The following is a 24,785-nucleotide window of genomic DNA, read 5'->3' as shown; positions in this document are numbered from 1 at the left end:
TTTAATCATAATAAGACTCTAATACTCTTTTGTTTTCTTCCTGTAAATTCAGTGAAGATAAGGATGATGGCTTATTTTTATTATCAACCTACCCAAGCACCTTATACATGGACATATATGTATACATACACACACACACACACACACACACACCACACAACATAATGTGCAAGGTCTCATGAACTCACTGCTGAAACATCCATCCCTCTGCTCTCTTCTTTGCATATATTCATTAGGAAACATACACTAATACACTAAGCATGGCTATATTTTTATATTCCTATGGTATCTAAGATGTCTCACTCCTTCAGCTCATAACCCTTTTGTAAACTAAGACTAGAGACACTGTAGGATCAGCTCTGTGCTCTCCTGCGTATCAGGGAAACTCCCTTTATGGACCTGTACACCAACTAAAGGGGGACTCTCCCTGGAATCACCCGCATTTCTGTATCTCCTGGGGGCTTCAGACAGACACCAACTCCTAGACAACTTCAGAGAGTGCAGCCCTTTCCCTTTCCAGGTAGTATTCATGTTCATATTTCCAGATTAAGTCACCAGCCCCTCTGAGACTTGGAAATAAGAGAAGGTTGTTCTTGGCGTGAACAAAAGGGACTTCATGCCTGACTTGTTCCCCAGGGAGAACAAACATGGCCATGTTTGCCCTCACCAAAGCACATTTGCAAGCTGAAAAGGACAGGGCATATTCATCCCTTTCCTGTTTAGAGTAATGGGGAGCCCAGCTGGGGCAGTTACTGGGTTTACAAAGAAAGAGGCAAAATTTTGGCAAGTCTTAGGGAGACCTAGCAACAAAACCCATTTCTCCCACCCCCTTTCCCATCCGTTTGAAATGCAGGTTGTTTCAAAGCAGCATGAAATCCCTGGGAATTTCTTGTGCCCTTTCAACAAATCAGCTCTATGAAGGAAGATGATTCAGTCTCCTTTGCCCCCAAAAGCCAGAGCCAACTCTGGCTACCAGCAGTCTTCGCTTCACAATAGAACATTTTACCCCAGGTCTCCTCCCCCACCCCACCCCGACTCCAATCAGTCTCCTTGCTGCTTCAAATGGCATCAAAGAGGGCATGTGTACTCTAATTATTACTGTTCTTCTGGAAATACCTTTTTGATGGCCTGTATGTGCAAATGTACCCATTTACAAATGGACACCTCTACTTATCAAATAGAAGAGGCCAATGCAAATGAAGGAACTCTTCTTCCTTTACACTGAGTTAACTTTTTTTGCAAAGGGGGCAGATCAGCTCTGGCCAATTATGAACTGGTTCTGCTGACTCTCAGCAATTTAAGTGTGTTAATTAAACTGGGAACTGCTTGCCTTCTGTGGTTCAGTAGAAAGGATTTATAAGTGGAATATATATTTTAAGTAAAATGTGTCTGCTGATTCTTTGTATTGGTCTGTATACCAGTCCTGAGTTGGCCTGAAGCAAGAGTGCTGATGGAAAATTGAGACCCAGACACATTTCATTGCCTGATGGATGGGGAGAAGCCACCCAGCCATGTTGCCTCATTTTTCTCGGAAGGAGGAGGGGTTGCATCCCTGCTCAGAGAAAATAAATCACAGGGTCAGAGGTCAGAGGTCATGAGTCCATAAAGCTTTATGATCTGTAGCCGACAGTTATTTCTCTTGGATAGAGAAGCAGGAGAGAGAAAACTAAGCTTATTCTCTTTTTTCATGTCCTATCTCTCTGAATTTAATTTCCTTGTTGTTATGTTCAATCCCAAAACATTGCTTTCTCAGTGTTTCTATTATTTATTCTTCCCTATCTCATTCCTTTTTACTACTGTTTGCTCCAGCATCCTATTTACCTTTTCTCAGTAGTGTTATTACTGTTTTATTTGTTTCAGCCAGCTCTTCAACCTTCCCCAGGAACTTACTATTAGTGACAACTTGCTTATTGACAAATTCCTGCCTCCTTGAAGAAATGCTGAATTAAATTATAGAGATAAACTCTTTGTGCTCTTGTAATTTTTTCTACTATTAAGTTTATTTCCTTAATTCAATTTTTTTTAATTTCTACATTTTAATTTGGCTTCATATAGACAGAAGGAGAACAATACTTACACTATCTTTCTTACATTTATTTCTAATTCTTGCTTTCTCATTTAAAAATATAAAAGGTTTAGATAAAAATTAGGCTTAAAATCCATTATAGATTTCTCAGCAAATTTAACAATAAAATGAACCTGAGTACATGCAATCTATGTGATTTATTTGGAAGGATATATTTCTGAATATTAATGGAGATGTCCATTTTGGTTATTTAAACAACAAAAGGAGTAAGAACAAAATAAAGAGTACAGCAGGAGAACTTAACAAATCTCACAAAAAAATAAATAAAAATTTAAAAAAATGAGTCTGGAAGAGAAGAAAAGGAGATCAGAGGCAGAAAGAATGTTACAGAATGAATCTGGAATGAGTCACGTGCTCCTCTGCAGCCATCACAACCCTCATAAACTGCCAGTCCAGTGCTATAACATCTCAGCTAGATTGAAAGCTCCTTTGAGGCAGGTCTGGGTCTTGTGTGGAATTCTGTGTCTAGTCTCTAGCACAACTCCTGACACACAATGAGTACTCATTAAGTGTGTGCCCAGTGAGTCAATGATTAAATGAAATTATCAAAGACTTATGATAATGGGGCTCCTATTGCAGGGTTGTTCTGTCACTAATCTGTTCTCTATCAAGCTGTAGCTCATGTCATATTTCTTGTGGTCCTCCAAGTGTGCTGTGTTTTCTCACTTCAAGTTTCACATACTGTTCTTTCTGACTGAAGCAGACCCCATTCGCCACCCACCTTTACCTACTTGTTCTGTTTAGTGTTCAGTTTAGATGAACTTCCTCAGAGAGCTGGGTGAGGTGTTGCAACCAAGAGCATGCATCAAACTCTACTGGAGTCGCATATTTGACTTATCTGTACCTCTCTCTAGACTAAAAGTTTCTTAAGTGTAAAAAGAGTCTTACATGTGTCTGTATTTCCAGTGTCTGGCCCAGAGCGTGAGGGTGAGTAGAAGCTCAGTAACATGCTTGTTGAATTAATAATGAACAAATGAGCACCAAGAACAAGAAAAAGAAATGGAAAGGAGAAGTAAATAATGATGAGAAGGGATGTACTATTGCAAAGAGCTCGTCTGCACTTACCTTGAGAATACAAGGTAAGATAAAGCACAATCTTATCAGAAAACTACATTGATTTTGATGCTAGTGTCATCCTACGTGGACCATGTGATTGGATATGCGTGCTGTTCTGGGAGAATACAGGTTAGTAATGAGGTTGATGAGAACAGAATGTTCAGTTGGACTACAAATGACTAGAAGGCACATGACAAATAGGGTGTGTGGGCATTATCCTGGCCATGAATGGAAGACAGTTTGTTGGGTTGTCCCACTCTACATGCTGGAACTTTCTCCCCACTACCTTCTAACACATTCCTTTTCCTCTTATTAGGTTTATATTTTTATTCACTCCATGAAAATACCTTATTAATTTCTACTTCACTGTCTTTTCTCACAATATCCTTTTTTGTTTGTTTTTTCTTTTCCCTTTTCTTGTTCACCTATAAAATATGATTCTTCAGAAATCAGCTCAGTTGGGTATGGGGTCTGGGTTTTTCCAAACTTGTGTTGGCCTGCTAGTGGATGGAGCAAGGGCCCAGCTTGTCCCTAGATAGGGTCTGGGAGGCTGGAATTGCAGGCTGCAGGATCATGGTTTTCTTGCATCTGGTATCTGCCCCATGGTGGGTGAAGCTGGTTCAGAGGCTAGGGCTGGCTTTCTGGAGAGCAGGGCTGGAGCCTGCCTACTGGTGGGTGGAGCTGGGTCTTGGTCTTCTGGTGGGCAGGGCTGTGTCTAGAGGTGGCTGTGGGCTCAGAAAGCCTTTAGGCAGCCTGGCTGCTGATGGGTGAGGCTGTGTCACTGTCCAGTTAGTTGTTTGACCTGAGGTGTCCAGCACTGGCACCTACAGGCTGTTGGGTGGGGCCAGGTCTTGGCACTAATGAGCTAGAGGGTGGATCCCAAGATGGCAACTGCCACCAGCAGTGTTCATGCAGTAGAATGTTCCAAAATATAACTGCCACCAGTGTCCCCAGAGTGAGCTGCAGCCACATCCTGCCTCTCCATGAGACTCTCTAAGACTACTAGGTAGGCTTGCCCCAGCTCCTATCAAGTTAGTCCTTTTGCCTTGCATCCTGGTGCACATGAGATTTTGTGTGTGCCCATTAAGAGCGAAGTCTCTATTTCCTCCAGTCTTATGCGTTTCCCAAAATAAAGGCATGCAGGACTTCAAAGCCAAATGCTCTGGGAGGTCATCTTCCCAGGGTAGGACCCCAGCCTGAGAGCCTGATGTGGGGCTCAGAACTCTTACTCCTGTGGGAGAGCCTCTTCAATATTATTCTCCAGTTTGTGGTTCACCCACTCAGGGGAATGGGACATAATTAGACCGTGAGTCCGCCCCTCCTACCTCTCTCGTTGTTGTTCCTTCTTTATGTCTTTAGTTGTAGAAGATCTTTTCTGATAGGTTCTAGTCTTTTTCATCAATGGTTGTTCCGCAGACAGCTGTGATTTTGATGTGCTCGTGAGAGGAGGTGAGCTCAGGGTTTTTCTACTCCACCATCTTGGCCAATCTGTGGGCATAGAGGGAACATAATTCAACATAATAAAGGCCACATATGACAAACCCACAGCTAACATCATTCTCAATAGTGAAAAGCTGAAAACATTTCCTCTGAGATCAGGAACAAGACAAGGATGACCACTCTCACCACTTTTACCAACATAGTTTTGGAAGTCCTAGCCATAGCAATCAGAGAAGAAAAAGAAATACAAATTGGAAAGGGAGAAGTAAAACTGTCAGTGTTTGCAGATGACAGGATACCACACATAGAAAATCTTAAAGATGCCACCAGAAAACTACTAGAGCTCATAGAGGAATTTGGTAAAGTTGCAGGATACAAAATTAATATACAGAAATCTGTTGCATTTCTATATACTAAAAATGAAATATCAGAAAGAGAAATTAAGGAAACAATCTCATTTACCATTGCATTAAGAAGAATAAAATACCTACGAATAAACCTACCTAAGGAGGCAAAAGACCTGTACTCTGAAGACTGTAATATACTGATGAAAGTAACTGAAGATGATACAAACAGATGGAAAGATATACTGTGTTCTTGGATTGGAAGAATCAGTATTGCTAAAATGACCATACTACCCAAGGCAATCTAAAGAATCAATGCAATCCCTATCAAGCTACCGATGGCATTTTTCACAGAACCAGAACAAAAAATTTTTAATTTGTATGGAAACACAAAAGACCCCAAGTAGCCAAAACAATCTTGAGAAAGAACAGAGCTGGAGGAATCATGCTTCCTGGCTTCAGGCTATAATACAAAGCCACAATAATCAAAAGACTATGGTACAGGCACAAAAATAGACAGATAGATCAATGGAACAGGATAGAGAGTCCAGAAGTAAACCCATGCACTTAAGGTCAGTTAATCTATGACAAAAGAGGCAAGAATACACGATGGAGAAAAGACAGTCTCTTCAATAAATGGTGCTGGGAAAACTGGACAGTTACATGTAAAAGAATGAAATTAGAACACTCTCTAACACAATACACAAAAGTAAACTCAAAATAGATTAAAGACCTAAATGTAAGACCGGACACTATAAACTCATAGAGGAAAACACAGGCAGAACACTCTGACATAAACTGCAGCATTATGTTTTTGGATCTGTCTCCTTGAGTAAAGGAAATAAAAGCAAAAATATGCAAATAGGACCTAATTAAATTTAAAAGCTTTTGCACAGCAAAGGAAACCATAAACAAGACGAAAAGATAGCCCTCAGAATGGGAGAAAGTATTTGCAAATGCTATGACTGATAAGGGGTTAATATCTAACATATATAAACAGCTCATACAACTCAGTATCAAAAAAACAAACAACCCAGTTAAAAATGGGCAGAGAAACTGAATAGATATTTTTCTAAAGGGGACATGCAGATGACCAACAGGCACATGAAAAGATACTCAACATCCCTAATCATCAGGGAAACGCAAATCAAAACCACAATGAGATATCACCTCACACTTGTCAGAATGGATATCATCAAAAAGAAGACAAGGACGAGGGGAAGATGGCGGAACAGTAAGTCGCGGAGATCATCTTCCTCCCCACAGATACACCAGAAATACATCTACACGTGGAACTCCTACAGAACACCTACTGAACGCTGGCAGAAGACCTCAGACCTCCCAAAAGGCAAGAAAGTCCCCATGTACCTGGGTAGGGCAAAAGAAAAAAAGAATAAACAGAGACAAAGGGATAGGGATGGGACCTGCACCAGTGGGAGGGAGCTGTGAAGGAGGAAAGGTTTCCACACACTAGGAAGCCCCTTCATGGGCGGAGACTGTGGGTGGCGGAGGGGGAAGCTTCGGAGCCGCGGAGGAGAGCACAGCAACAGGGGTGCGGAGGGCAAAGCGGAGAGATTCCCGCACAGAGGATCGGGGCCGACCGGCACTCAACAGCCCGAGAGGCCTGTCTGCTCACCCGCCACGGTGGGCAGGGCTGGGAGCTGCGGCTCGGGCTACGGTAGGAGTGCAGGGAGAGGACAGGCTGGCGGCGGGAACACAGCCTTCAGGGGGTTAGTGCACCACGGCTAGCTGGGAAGGAGTCCGAGAAAAAGTCTGGACCTGCCGAAGAGGCAAGAGACTTTTTCTTCCCTCTTTGTTTCCTGGTGCGCGAGGAGAGGGGATTAAGAGCGCTGCTTAAAGGAGCTCCAGAGACGGGCACGAGCCGCAGCTAACAGCGTGGACCCCAGAGACGGGCAGGAGACGCTAAGGCTGCTGCTGCTGCCACCAAGAAGCCTGTGTGCGAGCACAGGTCACTATCCACACCTCCCTTCCGGGGATCCTGTGCAGCCCACCACTGCCAGGGTCCCGGGATCCAGGGACAACTTCCCGGGGAGAACGCACGGCGCGCCTGAGCCTGGTGCAACGTCATGCTGGCCTCTGCCGCTGCAGGATCGCCCCGCACTCCGTACCCCTCCCTCCCCCAGGCTTGAGTGAGCCAGAGTCCCTGAAGCAGCTGCTCCTTTAACCCCGTCCTGTCTAAGCGAAGAACAGACGCCCTCCAGCGACCTACACGCAGAGGCGGGTCCAAATCCAAAGCTGAGCCCTGGGAGCTGTGCGAACAAAGAAGAGAAAGGGAAATCTCTCCCAGCAGCCTCAGAAGCAGCAGATTAAAGCTCCACAATCAAGTTGATGTACCCTGCATCAGTGGAATACATGAATAGACAACGATTCATCCCAAATTGAGGAGGTGGACTTTGAGAGGAAGATTTATGGTTTTTTCCCCTTTTCCTCTTTTTGTGAGTATGTGTATGCTTCTGTGTGATATTTTGTCTGTATACCTTTGCTTTCACCATTTGTCCTAGGGTTTTATCCGTCGATTTTTTTTGTTTTTCTTTAAAAAAATTTTTTTTCTTAATAATTATTTTTTATTTTAATAACTTTATTTTATCTTACTTTATTTTATCTTCTTTCTTTCTTTCTTTTCTTCTTTCCTTCCCTTCCTTCCTTCCATCTTTCTTCCTTCCTTCCTTCCCTCTTTCCTTCCTTCCTTCCTTCCCTTCTCTTCCTTCCTTCCTTCCTTCCTTCCTTCCTTCCTTTCTTTTCTTTCTTCTCCCTTTTATTCTGAGCCGTGTGGATGAAAGGCTCTTGGTGCTGCAGCCAGGAGTCAGTGCTGTGCCTCTGAGGTGGGAGACCCAACTTCAGGACAGTGGTCCACAAGAGACCTCCCAGCTCCACATAATATCAAATGGTGAAAATCTCCCAGAGATCTCCATCTCAACACCAGCACCCAGCTTCACTCAACGACCAGCAAGCTACAGTGCTGGACACCCTATGCCAAAGAACTAACAAGACAGGAGCACAACCTCACCCATTAGCAGAGAGGCTGCTTAAAATCATAAGTCCACAGACACCCCAAAACACACCACCAGACGTGGACCTGCCCACCAGAAAGACAAGATCCAGCCTCATCCACCAGAACACAGGCACTAGTCCTCTCCACCAGGAAGCCTACACAACCCACTGAACCAACTTTAGCCACTGGGGACAGACAGCAAACACACTGGGAACTACGAACCTGCAGCCTGCAAAAAGGAGACCCCAAACACAGTAAGATAAGCAAAATGAGAAGACAGAAAAACACACAGCAGATGAAGGAGCAAGATAAAAATGCACCAGACCTAACAAATGAAGAGGAAATAGGCAGTCTACCTGAAAAAGAATTCAGAATAATGATAGTAAAGATGATCCAAAATCTCAGAAAGAGAATAGACAAAATGCAAGAAACATTTAACAAGGACCTAGAAGAACTAAAGATGAAACAAGCAATGATGAAGAACACAATAAATGAAATTAAAAATACTCTAGAAGGAATCAATAGCAGAATAACTGAGGCAGAAGAATGGATAAGTGACCTGGAAGATAAAATAGTGGAAATAACTACTGCAGAGCAGAATAAAGAAAAAAGAATGAAAAGAACTGAGGACAGTCTCACACACCTCTGGGACAACAATAAACGCACCAACATTCGAACTATAGGGGTTCCAGAAGAAGAAGAGAAAAAGAAAGGGACTGAGAAAATATTTGAAGAGATTATAGTTGAAAACTTCCCTAATATGGGAAAGGAAAGAGTTAATAAAGTCCAGGAAGCACAGTCACATACAGGATAAATCCAAGGAGGAATATGCCAAGACATATATTAATCAAACTGTCAAAAATTAAACACAAGGAAAACATATTAAAAGCAGCAAGGGAAAAACAACAAATAACACACAAGGGAATCCCCATAAGGTTAACAGCTGATCTTTCAGCAGAAACTCTGCAAGCCAGAAGGGATGGGCAGGACATATTTAAAGTGATGAAGGAGAAAAACCTACAACCAAGATTACTCTACCCAGCAAACATCTCATTCAGATTTGATGGAGAAATTAAAATCTTCACAGACAAGCAAAAGGTGAGAGAGTTCAGCACCACCAAACCAGCTCTACAACAACTGCTAAAGGAACTTCTCTAGGCAAGAAGCACAAGAGAAGGAAAAGACCTACAATAACGAACCCAAAATAATTAAGAAAATGGGAATAGGAATATATATATCGATAATTACCTTAAATGTAAATGGACTAAATGCTCCCACCAAAAGACACAGATTGGCTGAATGGATACAAAAACAAGACCCATATATATGCTGTGTACAAGAGACCCACTTCAGACCTAGAGACACATACAGACTGAAAGTAAGGGGATGGAAAAAGATATTCCATGCAAATGGAAACCAAAAGAAAGCTGGAGTAGCAATTCTCATATCAGACAAAATAGACTTTAAAATAAAGACTATTAGAAGAGACAAAGAAGGACACTACATAATGATAAAGGGATCAATCCAAGAAGAACATATAACAATTGTAAATATTTATGCACCCAACATAGGAGCACCTCAATACATAAGGCAAATACTCACAGCCATAAAAGGGGAAACTGACAGTAACACATTCATAGTAGGGGACTTTAACACCCCACTTTCACCAAAGGACAGATCATCCAAAATGAAAATAAATAAGGAAACACAAGCTTTAAATGATACATTAAACAAGATGGACTTAATTGATATTTATAAGACATTCCATCCAAAAACAACAGAATACACATTTTTCTCAAGTGCTCATGGAACATTCTCCAGGATAGATCATATCTTGGGTCACAAATCAAGCCTTGGTAAATTTAAGAAACTGAAATTGTGTCAAGTATCTTTTCTGACCACAACGCTATGAGACTAGATATCAATTACAGGAAAAGATCTGTAAAAAATACAAACACATGGAGGCTAAACAATACACTACTTAATAACGAAGTGATCACTGAAGAAATCAAAGAGGAAATCAAAAAATACCTAGAAACAAATGACAATGGAGACACGACGACCCAAAACCAATGGGATGCAGCAAAAGCAGTTCTAAGAGGGAAGTTTATAGTAATACAATCCTACCTTAAGAAACAGGAAAGATCGCGAATAAACAACCTAAACTTGCACCTCAAGCAATTAGAGAAAGAAGAACAAAACAACCCCAAAGTTAGCAGAAGGAAAGAAATCATAATAATCAGATCAGAAATAAATGAAAAAGAAATGAAGGAAATGATAGCAAAGATCAATAAAAGTAAAAGCTGGTTCTTTCAGAAGATAAACAAAACTGATAAACCATTAGCCAGACTCATCAAGAAAAAGAAGGAGAAGACTCAAGTCAATAGAATTAGAAATGAAAAAGGAGAAGAAACAACTGACACTGCAAAAATACAGAAGATCATGAGAGATTACTACAAGCAACTCTATGCCAATAAAAGAGATAACCTGGAAGAAATGGACAAATTCTTAGAAATGCACAACTGCCAAGACTAGATCAGGAAGAAATAGAAAATATCAACAGACCAGTCACAAGTACTGAAATTGAAACTGTGATTAAAAATCTTCCAAAAAACAAAAGCCTGGGACCAGATGGCTTCACAGGCGAATTCTATCAAACATTTAGAGAAAAGCTAACACCTATCCTTCTCAAACTCTTCCAAAATATAGCAGAGGGAGGAACACTCCCAAACTCATTATACGAGGCCACCATCACCCTGATACCAAAACCAGACAAGGATGTCACAAAGAAAGAAAACTACAGGCCAATATCACTGATGAACATAGATGCAAAAATCCTCAACAAAATACTAGCAAACAGAATCCAACAGCACATTAAAAGGATCATCCACCATGATCAAGTGGGATTTATTCCAGGAATGCAAGGATTCTTCAATATACGCAATTCAATCAATGTGATACACCATATTAACAAACTGAAGTAGAAAAACCATATGATCATCTCAATAGATGCAGAGAAAGCTTTTGACAAAATGCAACACCCATTTATGATAAAAACCCTCCGGAAAGTAGGCATAGAGAGAATTTTCCTCAACATAATAAAGGCCATATATGACAAACCCACAGCCAACATCATCCTCAATGGTGAAAAACTGAAAGCATTTCCACTAAGAACAGGAACAAGACAAGGTTGCCCACTCTCACCACTCTTATTCAACATACTTTTGCAAGTTTTAGCCACAGCAATCAGAGAAGAAAAGGAAATAAAAGGAATCCAAATCGGAAAAGAATAAGTAAAGCATGTCACTGTTTGCAGATGACATGATACTATACATAGAGAATCCTAAAGATGCTACCAGAAAACTACTAGAGCTAATCAATGAATTTGGTAAAGTAGCAGGATACAAAATTAATGCACAGAAATCTCTGGCATTCCTACACACTAATGATGAAAAATCTGAAAGTGAAATCAAGAAAAGAGTCCCATTTATCATTGCAACAAAAAGAATAAAATATCTAGGAATAAATCTACCTAAGGAGACAAAAGACCTGTATGCAGAAAATTATAAGACACTGATGAAAGAAATTAAAGATGATACAAATAGATGGAGAGATATACCATGTTCTTGGATTGGAAGAATCAACAGTGTGAAAATTACTACCCAAAGCAATCTACAGATTCAATGCAATCCCTATCAAACTACCACTGGCATTTTTCACAGAACTAGAACAAAAAGTTTCACAATTTGTATGGAAACACAAAAAGACCCCGAATAGCCAAAGCAATCTTGAGAATGAAAAACGGAGCTGGAGGAATCAGGCTCCCTGACTTCAGACTATACTACAAAGCTACAGTAATCAAGACAGTATGGTACTGGGACCGAAACAGAAAGGTAGATCAATGGAATAGGATAGAAAGCCCAGCGATAAACTCACGCCCATATGGTCACCTTATCTTTGACAAAGGAGGCAGGAATGTAAAGTGGAGAAAGGACAGCCTCTTCAAGAAGTGGTGCTGGGAAAACGGGACAGGTACATGTAAAAGTATGAGAGTAGATCACTCCCTAACACCACACACAAAGATAAGCTCAAAATGGATTAAAGACCTAAATGTAAGGCCAGAAACTATCAAACTCTTAGAGGAAAACATAGGCAGAACACTCTATGACATATATCACAGCAAGATCCTTTTTGACCCACCTCCTAGAGAAATGGAAATAAAAACAAAAATAAACGAATGGGACCTAATGAAACTTCAAAGCTTTTGCACAGCAAAGGAAACCATAAACAAGACCAAAAGACAACCGTCAGAATGGGAGAAAATATTTGCAAATGAAGCAACTGACAAAGGATTAATCTCCAAAATTTATAAGCAGCTCATGCAGCTCAATAACAAAAAAACAAACAACCCAATCCAAAAATGGGCAGAAGACCTAAACAGACATTTCTCCAAAGAAGATATACAGACTGCCAACAAACACATGAAAGAATGCTAAACATCATTACTCATTAGAGAAATGCAAATCAAAACTACAATGAGATATCATCTCACACCAGTCAGAATGGCCATCATCAAAAAATCTAGAAACAATAAATGCTGGAGAGGGTGTGGAGAAAAGGGAACACTCTTGCACTGCTGTTGGGAATGTGAATTGGTACAGCCACTATGGAGAACAGTATGGAGGTTCCTTAAAAAACTACAAATTTAACTACCATATGACCCAGCAATCCCACTACTGGGCATATACCCTGAGAAAACCATAATTCAAAAAGAGTCATGTACCAAAATGTTCATTGCAGCTCTATTTACAATAGCCCGGAGATGGAAACAACCAAAGTGTCCATCATTGGATGAATGGATAAAGAAGATGCGGCACATATATACAATGGAATATTACTCAGCCATAAAAAGAAACGAAATTGAGCTATTTGTAATGAGGTGGATGGACCTGGAGTCTGTCATACAGAGTGAAGTAAGTCAGAAAGAGAGAGACAGGTACCGTATGCTAACACATATATATGGAATTTAAGAAAAAAAAAATGTCATGAAGAACCTAGGGTTAAGACATGAATAAAGACACAGACCTAGTAGAGAATGGACTTGAGGATATGGAGAGGGGGAAGGTAAGCTGTGACGAGGCGAGAGAGTGGCATGGACATATATACACTACCAAGCGTAAGATAGATAGCTAGTGGGAGGTAGCCACATAGCACAGGGAGATCAGCTCGGTGCTTTGTGACTACCTGGAGGTGTGGGATAGGGAGGGTGGGAGGGAGGGAGATGCAGGAGGGAGGAGATATGGGAACATATGTATAACTGATTCACTTTGTTATAAAGCAGAAACTAACACACCATTGTAAAACAATTATACTCCAATAAAGATGTAAAAAAAAAAAAGAACACAAATAACAGATGCTGGCGAGGATGTGGAGAAAAGGGAACCTTTATACACTGTTGGTGGGAATATAAATTGGTGCAGCCACTGTGGAAGCAGTAAGAAGGTTTCTCAAAACACTACAAATATAACTACCATATGACACAGCAATTCCACTCCTGGGTATATATCGGAAAAAATAACAACACTAACTTGAAAAGATACACACACCCCAATGTTATTAGCAGCATTATTTACAATTGCCAAGATATGAAAGCAACCTAAGTGTCCATCAACAGATCAATAAAGAAGAGGTGGTATATATATGTATACACACACACACACACACACACACACACACACACACACACACACACAATGCAATACTAGACAGCCAGAAAAAGTAATGAAATTTTCCCATCTGTAGCAACATGAATGGACTTGGAGTGCATTATGCTAAGTGAAATAAGTCAGAGAAAGACAAGTACTGTATGATATCATTTACATGTGGAATTTAAAAAAAAAAAACAGAAACAAATTAGTGGGACTTCCCTGGTGGCGCAGTGGTTTAGAATCCGCCTGCCAATGCAGGGGACACAGGTTTGATCTCTGATCTGGGAAGATCCCACATGCCACAGAGCAACTAAGCCTGTGCACCACAACTACTGAGCCTGCACTCTAGAGCCCACGAGCCACATCTACTGAAGCCCACATGCCTAAAGCCCGTGCTCTGCAACAAAAGAAGCCACTGCAATGAGAAGCCCGCGCACCCCAATGAAGACCCAATGCAGCCAAAAATAAATATAAATAAATAAATTTATAAAAACAAAGATGTGCCAAGACTGCCACAATATAATGTTAAAAAAAAAGAAAAATATTTATTAGTAAATATAACAAAAATGAAGCAGACCCACTGATACAGAGAACAAACTAATGGTTACCAGTAGGGAGGTGGGGAGGGGTGATATAGGGGTGAGGGAGTGGGAGGTATAAACTATTGGTTGCAAGATAGGCTACAAGGACATATTGTACAACATGAGGAATATAACTAATATTTTATAATAACTGTAAATGAAGTGTAACCTTTAAAATTTGTATAAAAAATTTTAAACTTTTAAAAAATATATCAATTCAAGTTTCCCTGCCTCCAGGCTAATATAAGACTTCCAAATCTAAGCCTGTCATCTTCAGAACACCTGCAATATTGCCATCTACATTACACAACCAATACAGGATATAATCATGAATAACATTATATTTTCTACTGCTTTATCTACTCACTTTGTCTCCCAACCAGACTATAAACTCCTTCAGTGTAGGGATTACAATTTATAGACTTTTTGTAATCCTTCAAAATATTTGGTCTGATAACATTTTATTTACTCAATGAGTACCTGCTGATTGAGGAAAACAGGTTTGTAGATAACTTTTAAAAATATATGTTTATGAAGTAACATGGTTCTCAAACAGCTTTCTGGTTGTCCTCCCCCAATTTTTGCCTTTGATATAAAATTTGGGACATCCTGGTTCTATAATTCTATATGTATACAGGTATACATGTATAAATATAATTATAGATAAGTAGAAGTAACTATTTCACTGTTTCATTTTAAACTTCATATTCAAGAAGTTGAATTATACTTGCAAGCTTCTTTTCTCTTATTCATTCCTTAGAGGGTATGATAAATAGTTGTTTACTGCCCTTTGAATAATAGACTGTCACAAATGTTACTTCTGGTTTTCTCCTTTCTCGGCTAAACAACCTTAGCTCCTTTAGACATTTAAATGCCATGAACAGATGCTCAATATTACTTGGTGGCTGGGCATGATTTATAGTGCTTATTTCTGGAAGGAGATCAAAATAGAAGCATTATGTATTTTTAAAGCTTTTCTTTCACATATGGCATGCTTTACAGGGAGTGAGGATTTGGATGAATGGATAGATTAATACAGCTAATATTCTCATTTCAGTCTCATCTAAAAAGAGGAGAAACACAGGAAACATCATAATGGAAGCTAAAATGCACAAGATGCTATTTTACTATTAACTCAGACCTTTCTTATGCCAGATGGTGTTAGAGGAAAGCTTTTGTTTTCTTGATGATGGGCATCTCCTTTGAATTTTGCTAACCAGACATGTTTCCTCTCTTCTCGGCATTCACAGACACTGTGGCCTTCTTTTACGTACCTCTTGCATGCAGTAGTTGGTTTGCGTTTCCAGGCATTGAATATCCTTCTGATTGGTTTCTGGGAGAGGAATTTATACTTCTTGATGTATTGATTTTAATCTTCAAGGATTCGTATAACCATGCATACTACCATAACACCCTGTAATAGCACTCACCACATTAAAACGTCGTTTACCTATTTTCCTGTCTCTCTGAAACCCATACTACACACTCCCAGTTATCAGGAACTCTTTCTGATTTATCTTTCTATTCTAGTCTGGCATATGGCAGATTCTCTCTAAACATTTCTCGAGTACATGAACAAATGAAGACCAGAAATTCAAGTCTACTTTGATATTTAAAGGAAGTCTTTATACTTCCTGGAATCACACGGGACAGAGGGAACATTTATTATAAATAGATGTCTATGCTGTGTCTGTAGCACAGCACATGTTACCTCATTTAATCTTTTCAAGAAATTCATGAGCTATTCCCTTATTTGCTGCCATTTGTTAGTTATTTACCTATTTGATATATACTATGTCCTATCTTTTAAAACACTTTATCATTTAATATTTTTAATGATCCTTTGAAGCAGGTATTACTGTTCTCATTTTTAAAATAAGGAAGTTGAGGCTCAAAGAAGACATGAAGTGTTTGAATCCAAATCTACCTAACCCTAAAACCCAAATATTTCCTACTTGACCATCATGACTTGGAGACAAAATGTTTGGGACAAATAGGTTATTTATGTGACTTTTCTGCTTTCTTTATTTTTACTCTAATGCTGGTATCTACCACTTCTCCTTGTGTATCTTGCATTAACTCTCTTCTAGACAGAAGACTTTATTATTCACTATAAAATATAGAGAAACCTTATTGGTCATCTTAAAGGCTGCTAGTCCAACGTTAAGTCAATAAATATATTCCTGTGATGAACAATCCTTGGTTCAGTCAGTTGTGACCAGATTCTTAAAGTCACATTCCAGAAAGCTTAGCTACCTTTGCATAAGGACCTGCCTTGGCAGCTTTTCCCAGAAGAGGCCTGTAGGTCTGCCAGTTGCTCAGAATTTCATGAGTGGTCCAGTCACAAATAGAAGATGCTCCCAAAGGTAAGTATGAGACCTTCATCAGTAGAGTAATTTTAAGCACAGCTTTACTAAAGCAGCACCAAATTCTAATTGGATCTACTAGACTTAATTTAAGGAGCCACAGTGGACTAATTCTAATATACTGTCACATCCAATATATCAGCACAATATTATATGTAAGCAAGGGTGTGTGTGTATAATGTGTAAAATGGGAGAAGGGATGGGGATGTGAGAGTAGGGTGGTGGACTGAAAACATTATTTTAACCTTGTTTATTGTACCATAACAGGTCTTGGTATTGCCCCTCAAGAAAGACATAAGAGTAGAGAAGGAAAGGTAACTAAATAAGCAAAAGAGAAAGAGGTTGCCATGCTGGTAAAACTAGATCCTAAGGTGAAAGGAAACTTAGAGGTCAGCTAATACAACTCCCTAAACCAAGGGGAATGCCATTTCCATTGTCATCTGTGAGTATCAACTACCCTCAAAAGGATAGTTCAGAAGATTATCATTCCTCATTTTGCAAAGATGAAGACAGAGAGGAGAGAAGTCAAAAGTATTAATGTGGGAAGGGTATGGGTAGGCTATATCAGATGCAGTCACCCAACAGCAGAATATCAGACTTAAAAGCACCTCTTGAACCTGGGACATGGGCGTGTATTGGGGGCATTTAGCATGGCACAGATGGAATGTGAAATAGACTTCTCGTCCTGAGACCTAGATTCTAGGCCACTCTCCATCATTATTAACTAGCTATGTATCACTGAGCTGTACACATGATTTCTTATCTGTGAAATGAAAGGGTAGGATTAAAAGTTTCCTACATTATTTTCCAGAAATAAATTACTTGATCCTAAAGAAAATATTTACTTCTGACAATGGATGAACTGTAGAACAAATTACTCTAAGGTTGTATTGGTTAAAAATAAAAATACCTTTGGGGGATGTTGATCACTACTTCTGCAAAGAACTAAATTCAAAATCTTCATTACACCATTGGAACCTTAACTTTGATACAATCAACAGGCTTACTCATACATAATTTAGCCCCCTAAGGCCTATCTCTTGCTCATCTCTCTGCCAAAAGTGCTTATTTGTGTGCCTGTGCAGTGACCAACCTAGACTTGGTACATGTGCTGGGTGGAACTGGCTGAGTTGAAAACCATGGCATAGGTGCCAGTGGAGTCTACAGTGGAAGACTTGATGCCTCAGACGTTGCCAGTGGAGCCCTGCAACTTGACAGAAAATTTAGCTCCCTCTCTATCCCCAAGGATGCCTCAGGAATCCCTGAGGCCAGTCTAGATTGAAGTAGCTCAATGTCCAGATGTGGTAGCTCACATCGACCCAAAGAATTTGAAAAGGAAGCAAAGTGTGAATGTTTCTCTTTCAGAATAAAAACCTGTTCCTAAAGGATATTCCTCCAAACTTCAGAGGCAAGAGCAACAAGTAGCACTGTTTTCAACTGTTCAACAGAGCGTGAACAGACACTGAAGTCACTGGAAATCTCAGCAGTTGGGTAGTAACAGGATCATGCCTTTCAACTATGTAAAATGTGTAATTATTTCTCCTTTCCCGGGATAAATATCCTTCATTCTTCCAAAATCTGAAGACGAAGAAAGCTGTAAAAACTTTTGTCTGGGTGAAATGTTATATGCAGAAGGGGCTGTTGGATCAGCTACAAATTAAAGTCCTGGGATGGATTATACCCAGATTGGTTTTCCTCCCTTGCTTCTTATTGTTAGCAGAATAAATCAGTCAACAGTAACTAGTGTCTTGGAATTTATGAGTAACTGGCTTAGAGAAAGAGAATTATTACAGAATTGGGATGATGACTTTATGCTTTATTGGCTTGTCTTGGAAAACCTTTATTACCTGAGGATCATTCACTAATTTGGCAGCTTGCAAGAAGGTGCTCTGAAGTGAGGCTCTTAGTGGGCAGCAAAGATGAATTTGAATTTATTAATCTGCTTGGTTAGCAGGTATTTTCACCAATGTGATTTAGATGATAAGCCATCTTGATGTAGCTGATCTCAGGGATAGAAGATACTTGTGATGATGGCAGCCTAAGTCTGAGGCAGTGCAATGACAATTCAAGTGCAAATTGCATAGTATCTTCAACACTATGCAAAGGGTCCTCAGCTTAGCCTGTGTAACTCAAGCTGATATTCAGAAGACAGACTGTATTGATTTGAATATCTGAGTGTCTTTGGAAAATCCCACCCAGTTTCTGATGGACAGTTTAAAGAGTTTTCTGAAATCAAATGTTTTTAAAACAAATTAAGTGCCATTTATTGATGAAGCATCCTGCAGAGAAACTGTATGATGAAATTTTACAGAGGTCCTTGGTGCTGTTATATTGTTTATTTACATATACACATATAAAAATTGAATTGAAAATGTGAAAAAAATAGCTTTCAGGGATGTGGAGCTCAAGCTTTCTATTACATTCTCCTCCACTAAAAATTATGTCGTTATTGTGGCTTCCCCATAGACCTGTTCCACATCTTCTTCTCTGGGCCCTATATTTTTCTTTATAAGATCAGCTTGCTTGTTCTGGGTCCCTCCCACAGACTCGTTGCTGGGTTAGAGAGGTGCTAACGTTCACAAGGATGATATCAAAGCTATTATGTAGCTGTACCTTGTACAGGTTGTGCACTGCACTGGAGCACCCAACTGAAGGAGCAAGTGGGGGCTGCAGGGTGCCTTTGTGTGGGTGCATCTACCTTAAGGCAGGCATGCCTTTTTTCCAATTCACTCTAGGGTGTAGTATGGGCTTGAGGTGTTCTGGGAAGCAGGAATTACCCATTTGCTGCATGATCTGAAAAGGTCTGACCTATACCAACATTGTGAATATCCATTCCTCAATGCCAAACATCACAAAACTAATTACAAGGGGCTCTTTCTGGGGGGCTAAAAAATAAATAATACAAAGCAGTTCCACTTAAGGGGTAAAACATTCTAGGCAGCTCAGATTAAACTTCTGTATCAGCCTATTTTGTTGAATAACAGTACATTATCATGGGAGGACACATTTTTTAAACAAAATTTATTGGTCAAAATTTCCTCAGGGCTAACTTGCACTGAATCCCTGCTGAATGATCTCAAAGGAATAAAGCAAATTACATACACTGCATTAGGCCTTAGAATGCATGGTGCAGTAAAAAGCAGATTCAGACACTCTCTGTAGGTGCCATGCTTGACAGAGAATGGAAAATCTCATTGAAACACTTGTTGATATTCTTTGTCTCTCATAAAGAATTCGATACACTTCTCTGCAGACCTACTTGTGGTTTGGAATGAAAATGTGTTGTGTAAGGCTGCCCTAGAATTTCATGGAAAATGTAAATTGTCCAAGCTCTCTTCCAAATACAATCAGACTTAAAGTGGTTCCCATAGCTCTCCCCTTCAACCATAAGATGTTCCCATTAGTGCCAATTAATGCTGAGACCCTGGCAGCCTGTGTGCATGATTCATTAATGAGAAGCCTCATTTACAGCTGAGAAAGCAATGCAATGTAGCAGCTGTAATAATTTCTCACCTCCTCTGCAAACTGCTGACCTCTCACCATGGATAAGCTGCCCTCCCTTTGGCCTATGGCAGTGTGTGCTCAGGGGACAGTGGACAATGGCAACAATGATGGTGAAATTCTACTTAACATTCCAGCTTCCATGCTTACTTGAGACCAAATGTGAGACTGAGACTCTAACCTTCCTTTCTCAAACGAAATTTCTAATTCAATTAAAGATGGGACAGAGAAGCCGAAACCTCTATTACTCTACAATACATTGCTTTTCTACAAGATACCCACTTCATCAACAGCCTCTAAATCTGTAGAATATATTGCTAGTCTCATTACTAACATGACTCCAGTAATCAAACTGGCTCAACCAATTTATAACCAGGCTGTGTAAAAGATGCTGGTTTATACAATCTACATATATATATATATATATATATATATATATATATATAGATATTTAATTATGCCCAGATATTTCATTGCTATGACTCCAGATACCATAGTTATTTATTAAATGGTAACAACCAAGTTACCATTTTTTTCCTATCCAGATGCTATCTTATTCTGCAACCTAAACAGGGGTACAAACAAGAAGTGATTGGACACTGAGTGCCACCCACAGTCTCCCAGATCTGCCATAGTCAGAAGATTAGGGAGAAGGTGCCCCTGAGTCCAACAAGCCCGGTCGCAGTCATGCTATTCAAAATGAGAAAGGGACTCTCTGCTTCTGAGAGAAAAACATTCAAGGCCCAGAAATCCCTTTTATCCATGAACTTGGCAGGCATCTTTCTCCCCATTCCTATCCTTCTTGCTCCTAGAAGTGAGCGTGAGACACTCATCAGTAGAGTTGTTTTCAGTCCTGCTTTACTTGAAGCAGCATCAAATTCTAAACAAAAATCTTTTGGCTTTAGTATTAATTTTCATTTATCTCAAGAGGGAGCTGGGCTGAAATACAATTTTGTACTTTCTACAAACAATAGTGCAAGTAACACTGAAGGGGAAGCATTTATGTTACTTAGGATAATCAATTGCTTTTCAAGCACCATTAAGCCTTTTAGAAATGGTACATTTGATCAATATCCCAGCTGTGCTATTAACAAGTATGTGACCTCAGACAAGTCCCTAACCCTCTTTAGGCCTCAGTCTGTTCATCTGTAAAATGAGAGCACTAGATTGGATTTTCCCTATGGATCCTTGTAGCTCTAAGAGGCTATGATTCTATACATTAGTTGCAAATGACTCTTACCTCGGTGATAAAAATCAGTGGTCTGAAACACTCTTGGAATCAAGGCTGTTTCCAGCTTTTTTTCTCCTGGATGAAGATGGAAATAGCAATCATTACCTGGGGCCTTGGGGGCTACTTGCTTGTACTCAGGCTTTCTGAAAAGTTGAGATGCATTAATTGGCTATCTTCTGGGTCTAAATCTATTTCTAAATTGATTGGGGATTTTATATTTTTCCCTATGAGATCCAGTGACAGCTAGGTACTCAAAAAAATTAGAGTTAAACAAGGAGACATAGTTCTGCCCCCGGAGGGCTCCACCTACAACAAACCTCAACCTGGCTCAAGCCTCTGGTAATTTTCTGGAGAATGCAGGGACCAAAATTTACCCAGGAAAGTTATACATTTCTGATATGTTTAAATAAATTGAGGCAGAATTTTATGTATCTCATAGAGTCAAGATGATGGCAAGTAAACTGTATTAGTTAAACTAAGATTTATTATTAACCATCCATACCCAACGTGGCGAAAGTTATCCACGAGGCTATATATCTTTTTATGTTTGTGACTTGTCATTTTTAAAAGCTATATATGTTAATACCTGAAGGATTCAGAGGCTATAATGCTGTTTACTTTTAATAAAGCTATGTAGTCAGATTAAGCACAGGTTAATAATACCAGTTTGTTCTTTTCAGAGCAAAGCAAAAGCCTGTGGACTTATGGACAGAAGTTTCACAAGGCTAACTGTCCTTACAAACCTCTACTACAAAGAATGATAGGACGTTGGCTTCGTTTCCTCGATGGCTATATCAGTGGAGTAAGTTCTGTAATTTCATTTCTTGAGCAAACTATTCAGATAATCCTTCACACAGAATTATAGCTTCTATTAAAAATGTGTATTCTTTCCCAAAGCCTTTTTCCTCTCTTGTTTTAATATGAAACAATATCAGAGCATTGGGAAAGAATTATTATCCTTGTCAACATCCTTAGGGGGCCTGACTAATATAAGAACCACTTCTTCCTGACTAATGATATTACAGGCTGCAGGAGCCTTCCCCAAACAACCCTGTAATTCAAGTCCTTTGTATCTAGTGTGTTTTTGACAGACTGGTTAATAGTGTCTGCTAAAGAAAAGTATTCCTCTCAATTTCAATCACAAAGCAACCTCTAAGGAAATTCTCAAGTCTGTTAAGTAGGCTAGACTTAAAACGTCATACTCACCTGTGACACTCTTGCCTCAATAGAGATGTTGCTTATGAAAGCGGAGCCTATACAAGGAAACGTGGAGTATGAATGACAACTAAAGGCCGTGCACTGTAGTACAGAGGAAGACAAACAGATGAACAGTAAAAATCTTAAATTCTTCTTCTACATGATAATACAAGTAATAATGAAAAGCTATAATAAAAGTTATATATTGAATACTTACCTAATGCTAGAAAATCTTCTAAGTGTTTTACATATAACTAATTTAATCCTCATATGAACCTTAGAAGGTTGTTAGTAGGACTATAATATGTAGATAGTTTTGTCTGGTATTTATTTTACTTAATATTGTTTTGTTTGCATTTTTCTACATCATTTTTTAAAATTTGATTTTTAAAAGCTATTGACATTCCATTATTTGGGTAATATATAACTTTATTCATTTCAATATTGCAAACTTGGCTTGGAAATTTCCCCTGTGGCAAGAAAGAGCAGAGAAGATTCAAAAGATATAGCAGAGGACAGATAAGCAAAAAGTATATTGTATTGTGTAGTTTCTCAATAGTTTCAATTGTGTAAGTGTCTTTCTTTGATGGGTCTTTTGTTATGTTTGTGAATGTGCCAAAATGGCTGGTGATAGATTTGGCACCTATTATGAGCCCTACTGTGTGTCCTCCCCCCTTCACCCCCATTCATATGTTGAAGTCCTAGCCCTCAGTACTTCAGATGTGACTCTATTTGAAGATACAGACTTAAAAGAGGTAATTAAGGTTAAATGAGGTCATTGGGATGGGCCCTAACCCATGTGTCTATTTGGAAATAGGACCTTCAAAGACGTGATTAAGTTAAAGTACCTGAGGGTGGGTCATAATATAATCTGACTGACATCCTTATAAGAAGACGATATTTGAACATGGAGACAGATCCCAGAGGTACACGCACCTGCACAGAGGGACAACCATGTGAAGAGGCAGCAAGTGGTGTGGCCATCTTCAAACCAGAAAGAGTGACCTTGGAAGAAACCAACTCTGCTGGCACTTTGATCTTAGATTTCTAGCCTCTACTACTGTGAGAAAATAAGTTTCAGTTGTTTAAACCACCCCATCTGTGGTATTATGCTATGGCAGCCTGAGCAGGCTAATACAGCACCACAGAGCACAAATACAGGTGTTAGCTATCTTTAATTTAGCTATTTCCCCTTTAATTGGCTCAAACAAATTTGCATTGAGGAAAAACAGGTCTTAATAAGCTCTTAGAGCATATGTCTGGAAAGCAGTCAAAGCCACAGACCCAAGCTCTATTTCCATAAGTAATTTAGCCCTAGTTATTTAGTAACAAGACTGAAAGCCTATGGGGAGTATCTAGCAGAAGAAGGGTGACTTTCACAGAGCTGCCTGAGCAGCATTCAGTGTTCTTCAATCCTAGGAACTACTGGACACTGTGGTACCCATGGCCATGGACACCCTTAAACCCATTCACAGTGAGACTCTCAGATCAGTAACAACACAGAGAATAAACTTTCAATAGCCCTGCCTTTCTTTGGCAGAGCTGGGTCTTGAAACAAGCTCTCCTGATACCACTGTTTACTTTTTCACTGCACTGGCTTAAATATTCTGGCATTTGAGTATGTATTAAACACTAATTACGTGACTAGTAAGCACACTGCTTGAGGTAGTACGAGAAGGATCTGAAATAATATTGGCACTTAGTTGAACTTATCCTATTTCTGAAGGAATCCAAAGTCCCAATTGACTGAGATGTCTGACCTTGCCACATTATTATACTGGGTGGTCTTACACATCCTGGAAAATAAGGCCAATTTTTAAATGGTATCTTTTAGATATTTAAAACAACCCTTTTATGACAGAGCTTTGATTACAAACTCATACAAGATAAAGCATATACTATCATTTTTAGATACAGAAGAGATACCATCAATCACATGTTCACACACACACACACACACATAAACATCCCCTCAGACACTGTTATTGGTTACCCATTGAAGAGTTTAATCACTTTCAACATTGAGAAATATTTTCTTATATAGTTGATCTTAATCTCTAATGCAGCAGTTTATTTCTTCCTTTTAGGTCCTCGGTACAAAGAGGGGACAGCTGGCCCCAATTCTTTTTCCACACACTGGGGGACTTAACATGGTGAAATAGGTCATGCCTGTCGATTACAATAGCAGACTTGAATTTTATATAACTTTGATTCTTTTAACTCCCTGCACCTGGGAAAAAGAGGGTAGGGAATAACTGGTGT

The 24,785-nt window shown here is 39.5% G+C and overlaps 1 long non-coding RNA gene and 1 pseudogene across 1 annotated transcript; one reads left to right on the top strand and one right to left on the bottom strand.

Annotated features, from left to right (window-relative positions):
- Positions 1 to 4,477: 4,477 nt before the first annotated feature.
- On the bottom strand, positions 4,478 to 22,623 carry LOC114903377. Its single transcript, XR_003795721.1, has 3 exons — positions 22,533 to 22,623; positions 21,336 to 21,401; positions 4,478 to 4,630 (listed from the first exon to the last, which is right to left on the bottom strand). It is a non-coding gene; the product is annotated as an uncharacterized LOC114903377 (long non-coding RNA).
- Positions 17,670 to 18,588, top strand: LOC114903376 (annotated as a pseudogene).
- Positions 22,624 to 24,785: the final 2,162 nt, after the last annotated feature.

The sequence above is a fragment of the Monodon monoceros genome, unplaced genomic scaffold (assembly GCF_005190385.1).
Source record: "Monodon monoceros isolate NGI ecotype Baffin Bay Population unplaced genomic scaffold, NGI_Narwhal_1 Super_Scaffold_21, whole genome shotgun sequence".
Taxonomy (NCBI): domain Eukaryota; kingdom Metazoa; phylum Chordata; class Mammalia; order Artiodactyla; family Monodontidae; genus Monodon; species Monodon monoceros.
Note: the sequence above shows the minus strand (reverse complement) of the source record. Positions and strands in the feature narration are given on the sequence as shown.